General features: G+C 34.2%; 1 long non-coding RNA gene and 1 pseudogene across 1 annotated transcript; both read right to left on the minus strand.

Annotated features, from left to right (window-relative positions):
* Positions 1-524: 524 nt before the first annotated feature.
* On the minus strand, positions 525-10820 carry LOC126719342 (disease resistance protein RPS5-like; annotated as a pseudogene).
* On the minus strand, positions 3462-8954 carry LOC126717316 (uncharacterized). The gene is made up of 7 exons (XR_007652521.1): positions 8484-8954; positions 8311-8398; positions 8186-8232; positions 6968-7057; positions 6780-6833; positions 4227-4330; positions 3462-3744 (listed from the first exon to the last, which is right to left on the minus strand). It is a non-coding gene; the product is annotated as an uncharacterized LOC126717316 (long non-coding RNA).
* Positions 10821-11674: the final 854 nt, after the last annotated feature.

An 11674-nucleotide genomic window follows, 5' to 3' on the forward strand; every position in this document is an offset into this window, starting at 1 on the left:
GCACTTTTCTGTCATTCTCATTAACCTTTCTGACATAAACCCGTAAATCTTCCTCTAGTATATATGAGCTACATTACCAAAACCGAAAATTTTCAAAACATTTTTCTTTTTGTTTTTACATCGTGAAAATGTTTTAAGACACTGCAATTAATGTGCAAAACAATAGAACAATCAAAATCAAATTAATACTGGAAAGCAAGTAATATTAGAGAAGGATAGATTAACAAAACAAAAGAAGGTGGTGTATTTATGGTCATCGTCTACAGTGTTCACAGCAAGAGTAAATACAACACCATATGAAATTAATAGGTTGAAGAATATAAATTATAAGAGATTCGAGGTTTATGTCTCTCCATTATTTTCTGAGTTCACTAAAAAGCAGAGAAAAGTGTTAATGAACCCTAGTGCATTACTGTTACAAATGGCCAAAAAAGAAAAGACAAGTTTCCATTTCTATTTGGAGAAAAAAAAAATTCCGATAAAAATTCGATACTTACCAGGAAGTCTGAAATTAATTCTCTTCTTCACACATAATTTGGGACTTCTGTGAATTTTGATCTGAAAGCATCCTTTGTGGCCATGTCCACCCAATGCAACCAGTTCCACCAGCTTGCCTCTCCCCTAATTTGCTTTAGGCCATTTGAGCTTGTGGCATTAAGAGGGAGCTTTTCTAGACTTGGGCATTGACTTACATGGATATCAATCAGAGCAGGAAAGGGCAGGGCTTTTGGGCAGATGCTTCATAGATTGGATAAAGTTTGCAAGTGAAGAGTTTCTAGACTGAGAAAATGTCCTGATGATAATGATCTGATAATATTGCTTCCATATTGCACTCAACTATTGTAAGCTTTTGAAGCCTTGGAGCATAATGAGCCATGTCGCGTCTAACAAACCACAACCCCAAATCACCATATCACGAATAAGGCTATGAAAGAAGTCATGCGTTGTGAAATCCCTATTGTTAGAGATTTGATATTCATCGAGTGAAACTTCCAACTTTCCCAATTGTTCACAAAACATTATTTCGAGCTTCGCTAGATGCTTCATTCTTGTCAGAGAAGAAAATGATAGACTGAGAATGTTCAAAGAAAAGCAAGTGCTCCATCTTTTGGCACCACTGTTGTAACTTGGTTGACTGATATTCTTTTGGCACCACTGGCTGATCGTATTGTGATCCTTAGGTCACCCAACTCTTCCAAGCGCTCCATCTCCACCAGCAAGCCTTCTTCATCATACAATGCAGTACTGTGAGAGGGACTACAATCATCTGTTACAATACTGAACACTTGCAAGTGCAACAGACCTGATATCACTTCCCTTGGGATTTCTATAAGATTCTTTGTATAATCCAATAGCAAACATTTCAATCTTCTTAGCCTCTTGAGCTCTGATGGCAACCCCATTATAGCCGTTTCTGACAGATTAAGATATTGCAAGTTGAATAATTCACTAATTGACTTTGGTAATTCAACTAAGCCACAATTACCTGACAAGTCCAAAACATTCAAGAGACGCATCGAGTGAAAGAACTGACTTGAGAACATCTTCAACATAGTATCCTTGACCAACAAAGTCGAGCTTGGGACAAACTGGTTCTCCAATGAAACATTCTATACTATTATGATGACCCCATACTGATATTCTTTCTGCCTCCTCCCATCTTTCGATTCGGTGTGCATTAATAGAATTGACAAGCTGTGTCAAAAATTTGTCTATCCTATCCCCACACACTAACCACAAGGCCATGTCACGGATCATGTCGTGCATCCTAAAAACTCTTCAGAACCATGCAGTACAAGAATTTTGCTTCTGTTCCACCCACTTGAATTGGCTACCCATAAGGCCATATCCCGGATCACGTCATGCATCCTAACAAATTCTTCAGATTCATCGCTCTCTATTAAACATGCGAGCTTCAAAGTTCCAATAATAAATTCTCCACGATTGAAGGTTACATGTATGTTGTTGTTTCTGTACTCATCTAAAAGCCCTTCTCCAATCCAAAGATTGATTAGTTCATCCTTTCTAATATTATATCCTTCTCGAAACATGGAGCAATAAAGGAAACAATTTCTGTCCCTTTCATAAAGCAAACTATCATAGTTGAATTTAAGAACAGGAAAGACATCTGCACCTAGAAATTCCGAAGGATATCTCTGCAATACACTTACTGCATGGTTCCATTGCTCAGGAATCATCCTGCTACTCATGGCTCGCCCAACAGTGATAAGTGCAAGGGGCAAACCGTCGCACTCTTCAGCAGCAACAACTTTGGCAAGCTTTGGTATATCTGGATGAGAATTTAGAGTCTCTTCACCCACCATCATTTGAAACAAATTTATTGCTTCCTCTCATGCTAGATAATGCACTTTTATCCTCCTTTGAGCTCCCATTAGGCCACACACGTCCCTTGATCGACTTGTAAATACTACTGTGGACTCATTTTGATCATCAATGCCCATTTTCACTAGATTAATTTGCTCCCATATATCATCAATCATTCAGCATAAACTTCTTTGTTCTCAACAACATTAATATCTCTGAAGGTCTCTCTTCCTCGCTTTTACCAGCCCATATAGAATCAGGAATTTGTAATTTTTTTTCTAATTACTTCTTGAATCTTCACCAAATTCACTTCCCTGGAAGCCACCACCCAAATTACTACATCAAAATTATGGGTTTGGTACGGTTTAGGAACTTATTATTAATCTCCTTCAAGAGGGTAGTCTACTCTTTCCTACCACTACAAAAAAATAAGGCTATAGCCGCATTTGCAAAACGCAGCTATAGCCAATAAAAAACGCAGCTATAGGCTATAGCTGCGTTTTTATGGCTGCGTTTCCAAACACAGCCTATGTAGCGAGGCTATAGCCCCTTGCGGGGACCTAGAGCTGCGTTTTTAAAAACGCAGCCCAAACCGGCGTCTGTAGCTGCGTTTCAGACATACTAGAGCCGCGTTTTTTTACAAACCTAGATGCGGGACCTATAACTGCGTTTTCTACAAAAACGCAGCCCAAAAGGTATCTATAGCCGCGTTTATTTTGTCCTAGAGCCGCGTTTTTATGCTCCCAGGTGAGGGACCTATAGCCGCGTTTTCTATAAAAACGCGGCTATAGATGCAACATAGAGCTGCATTTGAAACGCAGCTATAGCCGGGTTCTACACAGTGGATTGTTCAGGACCTATAGCTGCGTTTTTTAGAAAACGCGGCTATAGGTCGGCTTGGGCTGCGTTTTATGTCTAAAGCGCGGCTATACTATGTGTTAGAGCCACGTTTCAAACGCAGCTATAGGTCCCGCACCTATATGCTGTGTAGAAACGCGGCTATAGGGGCCCAAAACGCAGCTATAGGATTTTTTTTTTTTTTTAAATATTTTTTTTCTTCCTAAGCACATTACTGTCCAAAACAAAACCTGTAATTCCACATACATATTCCTGCCAACACTCAAATGCAACAATACTGAACCAACAAAACAAATTGCATATTTGATACTATATAGTATCAAATCATTACCAAAATATTAATTACATAAACGATAATTTTACATAAACAAAACAATTAAGTTCGTTGCCAAAAGATTAATTACATATCCAAATAATTACATATAAAATAAAAGTTCCCAACAAACTTTGGTTTTTACATCACAAAATAAAAACATCACAAAGTTCCCACCTGATCCTATTGGATCGATCTGTCTTATTGCTGATCGTTCACCTTCAATAAACATGATCGTTTCACAGGCCCTACCAAACATTTTATTAATGAAAAAAATGGTGTTCATCAATTCTACCTCATCATAGTTATAGCATATAAACGTTTAATTAGTTTTTTTGTTTGATTCTAGTCTCTAAGAGTTGCTAATTAGTTACTGCATATTGGATTGTGTTGGAAGGAAATCTATTTCTTTTCTTGATTAAATATTTGTGAAAAAGGGGATTGTTTTCAAACTGTTGAATAAATGCTTCTTTGGCATAATTACCCTTTAGAACTATAATACCAGCCATGCCAGCATTAAATGCGAAGATGAACTTCAAATGAGAAAAGGACCCAACTATAATTAATCAAGGAGGTGGGGGTTTTACAAGCAGCCTAAGAATTTCTTATGGGTAGTGAAGTCTATTTCTTGTGTGGACATATCCTGGCACTAACTCATGCAACACAAAAAAAATAAATAAATAAAAAAAATACGGTCAAACAACTTGCCCTGCATGTCAAGATGACTTACAAGTATTGCAGATTTTAAAGCTGACCAAGTTGTGGAACCAGTCGACCAGAAAAATTTGCAGTAGCCAATTCACAATAACCAAATCAAGCTGTTAAATTCTTAACCTGTATATAGAAAAAGAGATGGAACATAAGTAACATACAAGGTTAATTAAACAAAATCAGAAAACATTCTTCAACGGTCGCATAAATCCATACTTCCTATTTAGAGATGGAAAATAGGCCTCATACATCTAAGATGATAAAATAGGCCTCATAGATTAAAAAAAAAAAAAAAATACTAATACTAAATTGAAAATGATAGCACTAGTACGATATATATAATTAACTAAATTTGATAGGAATTTGTGAAGGTCTAGGACTGAATAAAATTTGCCATGAATATAAGATTTTGGGTGACATTCCAAAACTCATTGGAATGGGTTGATTTTTCAAGAACATGTTTCCAATTATTTTTATAAGATGGTGGATCTTGATGTTTTTGTTTGCTATTAATATGATTTTATTTTATTTTTCCAACTGGAACATAACAAATTTCTGTAACATAACCTAACATAAAATACTTTTTATTTAGTAAAAACATAATTAATTCCTTCTCTTCAACAATTATAAACAACATTGATTAGACACTTTTTTTCCTCTCTTTCTTTGTCTAGGCATCACGCCTAACATGCTGCATGCTTATTCATACATGCATTATTGTTTCCAACTAAGTAATACATTACCCTTATCTACAAGTATGTCGATGATCTTAATAAATTTACTTTAACAAATCAAAGTGAAGTCCGTGTTTGATAAGATATTGCATCATTGGAATTGAAAAAGAAGCTCTTTACTTTAGGGAAGAGACATCAATCCATATGCCATTACTTATAGTAAAATATTAATTAATTTACAGGGCCACTCAATTCATTTCTATTCTATATCATATTCATTTCTATTCTATATCATACTATTTTTTCAAATATCCTACTGAAAATTATTGATCCAATATAAGATTATTAAGTAGTTTAAGTTTTGTTAAAATTATTAAACTATGAGTGATAATAAGGCGAAGTAAGACCAAATCATGACTGTCTCTAATACAAAATCTCAATATATCAAACATTCCAATTCAAATAAATTTTAAATTTTAAATTTTCTAATAGTCATAAACTCATAATGGTAAGTTCATGACCAAAATCCATCCCCATCCTACACTTCTTCGGGACTGCAAAAAAACTTGCTAGAATAGTATAGGTTTGGATGAAATTGCCAAAGCTAGTGAGGTACTAATCATTTTTTTGACTGAAATGAAGCTAGGATAAAATAATTAACTAAAATCAAGATGCTACTAATAAGTCAACAGGAAAATATATAGTAATAATGTCATATATAATAGATAGGCCTCCTTGGATGATTTCTCTCTTTATCTATTTTAATGAAAGCCATGTATCAGTAAACAAGATCTTGCATGGCAAACAGCCGACAGTGTTTAGTTGCTAAGGCCATAAGTTGAAACTAAAAAATAAAAAATAAAAAAACAAAACTATTTCTCCTTTTATGTACATTTGTGCACATACACATATGGAGGCATGAACAAAACAAAAACGTTGTGTCTGCAAGATTTAAACATGTTCAAGAAGGAACTACTATCAAAATATAAGAATTAGTAAGCACTTTTAAATAAATTAAACAATCACTTAAGATAGAAGGAGAAATGAACTTACTTTAGTTATAAAAACTTTAGTTTTGTGTGTAAATAAAATTAATAGTGGGGATATTTTGATAGATTTGTTTGTGTATAAGAAAGTGATGTCTCAACTGTTGACTAAATTATTTCATTCCTTACTTATGAGATACACTAAAAATCTAATAGACCAATAGTATGATAGATTTAACCTTGAACTTTTAGATTTACATTTCACATCTTAGACAAATAAGGGGTCATTTGATACTATTATTTAAACAACAGTTTTCAGTGTTTAAACACCACAATACGTATTTCCACAACATTTTTTTACTCACATATATTTTCGCAAAATTTAAACAACAATACTAAAAATCTTTTACCAAATGGGCTCTAAGCCTACCACTTGAGTGCCCCTTGGTTTAATAATTTAGTATATAATCACGTTGGGTTAGGATATTTAAGTGGGTTTGATAATTTGAATCCTAATACACCCTTAACCAATTTAAACAATAGCAAGCCATTACCAAAAATAAACCTGCCATTATAATAAAAAATAAAAAAAACCATACCCTAAAAGGCAAAACAAAAACTAAACTAAACCAATTTACCAAAAATGAACCTGCCATTAATTATGATTATAAAAAACAAAGCAAAAAAACCTAAAATGAGCATTAATATTGGATTTAAGGAAAACAAAAGGGGCATATCAGTCCACTCAAATAAGAAAAAGTCCAGTGACACAACAAAATGCACAATTTATGCGGTAGAAACGGCACACCGGCAACCTCCATCAACCACAACTCGCCACATAAGCGTTGTGGAACAAGTGTGCCTTCAAAGGTAACAAAACATAGTGAAGAACAATGAATGGCTTTCAATTACCAGATTAGTCAAACGCTTTTGTTGCACATCATTCTCAGCTTCCCTAGTTTGAAGCTGAAACAGAAAAATATCAAACTAATCAGTAATTGATCATATAATTCATTACTAAAAAAAAAAGCTTCCTTAGTTGTATATTATAAACAAAACAATAACACACACACACACAGAATTTAAAGGAGTTTTGTTACCTTTGAAGTCAATTTATTGTTCTCTTCCTCCAATTCTGCATTCTTCCTCTGTAGGTCTTGTAGCTGAGATACCAAACCACTAACATCGGCCTGGAACCAAAAAATAAAAACCACGTTCTATTCCTGAGCAAACAATTAACTAAAAATATGATCAATGAGTGACAAAGGCCTCGTGAGGGACACAATAAATTGAAAAGGAAGAAGGCTGAAAATATACAGCTCATTGATTGCAACAATAATTTTGATCAGTACATATGCTAATGTCCAGAATAACAACCTCTCAGACCTTTATTTTCTTCCTTGAAGACAATAGCAAGAAGATTAAGGATCATGAAAACCCATGTAACTAAATTTTGTTTTCTTTATAATAACAAAAGAAAAAAAAGGATTCAGCAAACACTGATGACAACCTACCAATGTGTTGGTATTTCAAATTATTGAATCTAAAATCTTGTGCTACAAGACAGCAACTTTTTTTTTTTTGGAAATTAGATGGTTTAATTTTAAATCACCCCTAAAATATATGGTTAAAAAAAATAATTAATATCAATATAAATCCCCAACAGCTTAGTAGTTTTTAAAAAAATATATAGGTTCTAATCTTTCATTTCTCGCTGTAACTATCAAACTTAAAAAAAAAAGAAAAATTCAAAAAAAAGAAAAATGGCCACACATACAACATATTACAGGGCTGGATGAGCCTGTAAACCAACAGCACAACTTGATGAGAAAAAGGTTCTCAAATAGAAACAAAAAGTAGCAGTAGAATTGAGAAAGAGACCTTTGACCGCATCTCTTAACCATTATATATATACACATACATATTATATGTATATGTATATGTAAAAATAATCTTTAACCTAAAAAAACATTTTTCTAATAAAAAAAAAAAGCTGATCAGACGGTGATTTAGGAAGATCTTTCTCCAATACCACAAACCCATTTTGGCTTTTGAATTTTTATTTTTATCTGTTTGTTTCTCGAGAAAAGTTTTGGGAAAATATCCCAAAGCTCAAGTTACTCGCCGCGTTTACTCACGGGTGAGCGAAATCTCTTTACTTCTGTTGTGTATCTACTCACATCAATTAGAAACCATATTAACAAAAGAAAGACTAAAACATAACAGCAATTCATCAACCAATCAAAAACTAAGGCTTAAAAATTAAAATTTGTGCAAATTTCTCCAAATTGAGATTATTTACAAATTATTTTCCCTACCTCTGTGAGTCGATTTCCGCTCTCTGATTTTTTCATTCCAACAAAATCTGTGCACAGAAAAAATATATATATTTTAAAAAAAAATTAATTTGACCATGAGAGAAAGAGAGAGAGATGGTGCGAACCATTGTGAAAGGAAGGTTGGGTGAGATCTGGTCCGGAAGAAGTTTTGATCAATCTCTCAGCTGCTCTCTTTTGACGAATCTCTTCCAACTGAGATTTGAAGGAATAATCAAACAGAAGAAAAGGGGATTTTGACATTCAGAAATGAAGAAAGCGATGGGATGAGAAGTGTTACCTGAGTGTCTCCTGAGTGTTTTTCAATTTAGGGATTGATTGGGTTGAAATTTTAGGGGTTTTTTGAATTTATAGGAAGGCTAGTTGCGGCATAAATGAGTCTGGAGCTGTGTTCAAATAAACGCAGCTCTACCACTTACTAGCTAGAGCTGCATTCTTCTAGACGCAGCTTTGACATGTCTGGAGCTGCGTTTAGAACAACGCAGCTCTATAAGTTTTGAAGCTGCGTTTGTTAAACGCAGCTCTCAGATATATTGAAAAAAAAAAAAAAAAATCCCAGGTTGGAACTAAAGCTGCGTTTTTGAAAACGCAGCTTCAATCCTACCCGGTAAACGCAGCTCTAACATCAAAAAACGCAGCTTCAGAGCTGGTCTATAGTCGGGTTTAATAAACACAGCTCAAACTGCATCCTGAAGCTGTGTTTAGAGAAAACGCAGCTCAAAATTCGACCCTAGAGCTGCGTTTTCTAAAAACGCAGCTCAAAAACGCAGCTTAAATTACCGATTTTAGTAGTGTACACCCCTTATACCATATAACCCAATAATTCCCACACTTCCATCTTCAATACAATGCCAAACCACTCACTACAAAAAAAAGGTTCTATGGCCGTGTTTTTAAAACGTGGCTATATGTCAAAAAAAAACGTGGCTATAGCCTATAGCCGCGTTTTTTTAGGCCGCGCTTTCTGATGTGACCTAAAACCTGTGACTATAGGACTGACGGTCCTATGGCCGCACTTTTTAACCGCGACCCAAGACCAGGTCCTATAGCCCCGTTTAAAACGCGGCCTAAGCATCTGATCTTTTAAACGTGGCCTAAGACCAGACCCTTAGGCCGCGTTTAAAAAGTGCGGCCATAGCTCCCTTGGTTGACAGTCTCAAAAACATATTTTAGCTGCGTTTAAAACGCGGCTATAGGTTGTTAGAACTATAGCCGCATTTTTAAAACGTGGCTATAGCCTTTTTTTTTTTTTTTTCTTCCTTTCTAGGCCTGATGACAAATGTTCTTCTACAAACGCTTCTTATCAGGATTGAATGCAACAAAATAACATGCTTGAATTTTTCTCCATCAATAAAATCATAAGTAAATTTCCAAAGACATCAAAACCCAAAGATCAATAGTTGGAAAGATTTACAATTGATCATATTCAGTTATAAGACATGGCAAAATGTTCACCATATGATACATAACCTAAGTACCATCCAAACAAATCTTTTTAGCAACTATACAATTCTTAAATAGATGAGCTTTAGTTTCTAGTTCTAGACCGCAAAGGGAACATGTCTTCTTCTTCAATCTTAATTTAATCTTGAGGCCAAATCTATGTTTAGAGGAAGTGCTCCTACTGCAATTCTCCATAGTTGGACCTTTAGTCTTTTAAGGATTCTACTCTTCCAGTGCTTTTTCTAGAATGGACCTCATCAAGAATTCTACTGCTATGCTCCAAAATTAAATCTTTGAGAGTTGAAATCTAATAAGTAGATATAAAGAAAAGGTACCAGGTTAGCCACCATTAAAGGTTAATAATCAATGCCTTCAAACTTGGGCTTAGGTTTAAAACCATCCACAAATGAAATCTATCTATGGGTCCTTTCAAACCACAATGTCTACATGATTAGATTCATCTTATATTTTTCTTTTAATTTTGTTTAAAAAATTTAAGAAAATATCATTTAATGCATTGTCTTTTACATAAAATGGTATAGATTTTTTAAACTATTCTCCTTAAAGTCATAGAAGCAATTTTAAAGATTCTAAAAAGAAAGAATCTTACCATCCATGAACCATCCACCATCAGAGGATATGTAAGCTTTTGTTATGATAAGGTTAAGGTCAGTATGGACTTGTACAACTTCGAGAAGTATTCCATGTTTGTTTGCACTGTCAACCTGCATCATACAATGGAATAAGTACCAAAAGATTCTAAAAATAAAAAAATAAAAAGGCCTGGATCTGTACAACAAAGAGAAACAAATTGAAAGCTATATCCTTATCTAAAGCATATATTGAAAGCTTTACCTAAAGTTCTCATCCTCAAAACAGACTTGTTTTTTTGGCTAATCCAACACTCTCAGGAAAATAACTTATGAAGACAATATCCCTCATAGTAACAGTCCCTTTACACTTTCCTAATTCTTCTACATCATGATCTCTCATCATAGTCATCAGCAAACAATTTAACAATATTTGTGTTCCCATAACTGGATACCAAAGTTTTAGCTAAAAAAACAATGAATACCAAAGATTACAGGTGTTAATCTTTGGTATCCATTGTTTTTATATTAGTAAGAGCAATGTTAAAAACAATGGAAACAAGTACTCAACTACAAAAGATGAGGCTTACAGTTACAGGTGTTAATGCCAAGCCCACCAATAAGCCTCTTCTTCTCATCTACTTTTATGGAAATGAGACATTACTATGGAAACAAAAACTATGATTTATTGACTTACCAGAAAAAACTATGATTTAAGTAAGAGGTGAAATTAAAGCAACTATCCAAAATAAGTAAAAGCCATAGTCATATGCATTGTCTTGACATACTGCACATCAATCAAAACATCCACAATTCAAATACATTTATTTAATGAGCATGTTTTATTATAATATCACATACCATAAAGCAAATTTGACAACTAATTACTAATTGTGTTGATGGCAACATCACAAAAGACATAAAATGAGGAGGATGAGGGAAGTGAATCAAGAGAAGCAGTAGCTAGGCTTCTATTCAGCACTGGAGCCATTGAAAACCCCTTTCTTCTAAATTCTAATTCCCAGTGATCAACATATTTAACCTAGTGATCAACCAATGATTTAATTTTCTTGTCATTTCTACATATATAGAAAGTAATAAGGTGCTAAGTGGCAAACTGACAGAGAAGTGTTAAGGCTTTTCTCCTTGTTCTTCTTTTCTTATCCAAATTCTTTGGTTTTGGTATTGGTAAGACCATTTATAGAACTACCTATGCTAGAGTTGTTGATTGTGTTTAAATATATTGACAGCTACAACGCACATTCAAGAAATGAAAACTAAAACAAGCTAATACCCACTTAAATGCAATCACAACATCAAAACCCACTTCATGTGAATATGGCAAAGAGACATAACACAAATTAAAAGGCAAATGAACTTACCAAGAACTTGTAATTTGAACTCACAAACGTTCTAGCTTTCAATCCACAAATAGTGA

Source organism: Quercus robur, chromosome 3 (genome assembly GCF_932294415.1).
Source record: "Quercus robur chromosome 3, dhQueRobu3.1, whole genome shotgun sequence".
NCBI classification, from domain to species: Eukaryota; Viridiplantae; Streptophyta; class Magnoliopsida; order Fagales; family Fagaceae; genus Quercus; species Quercus robur.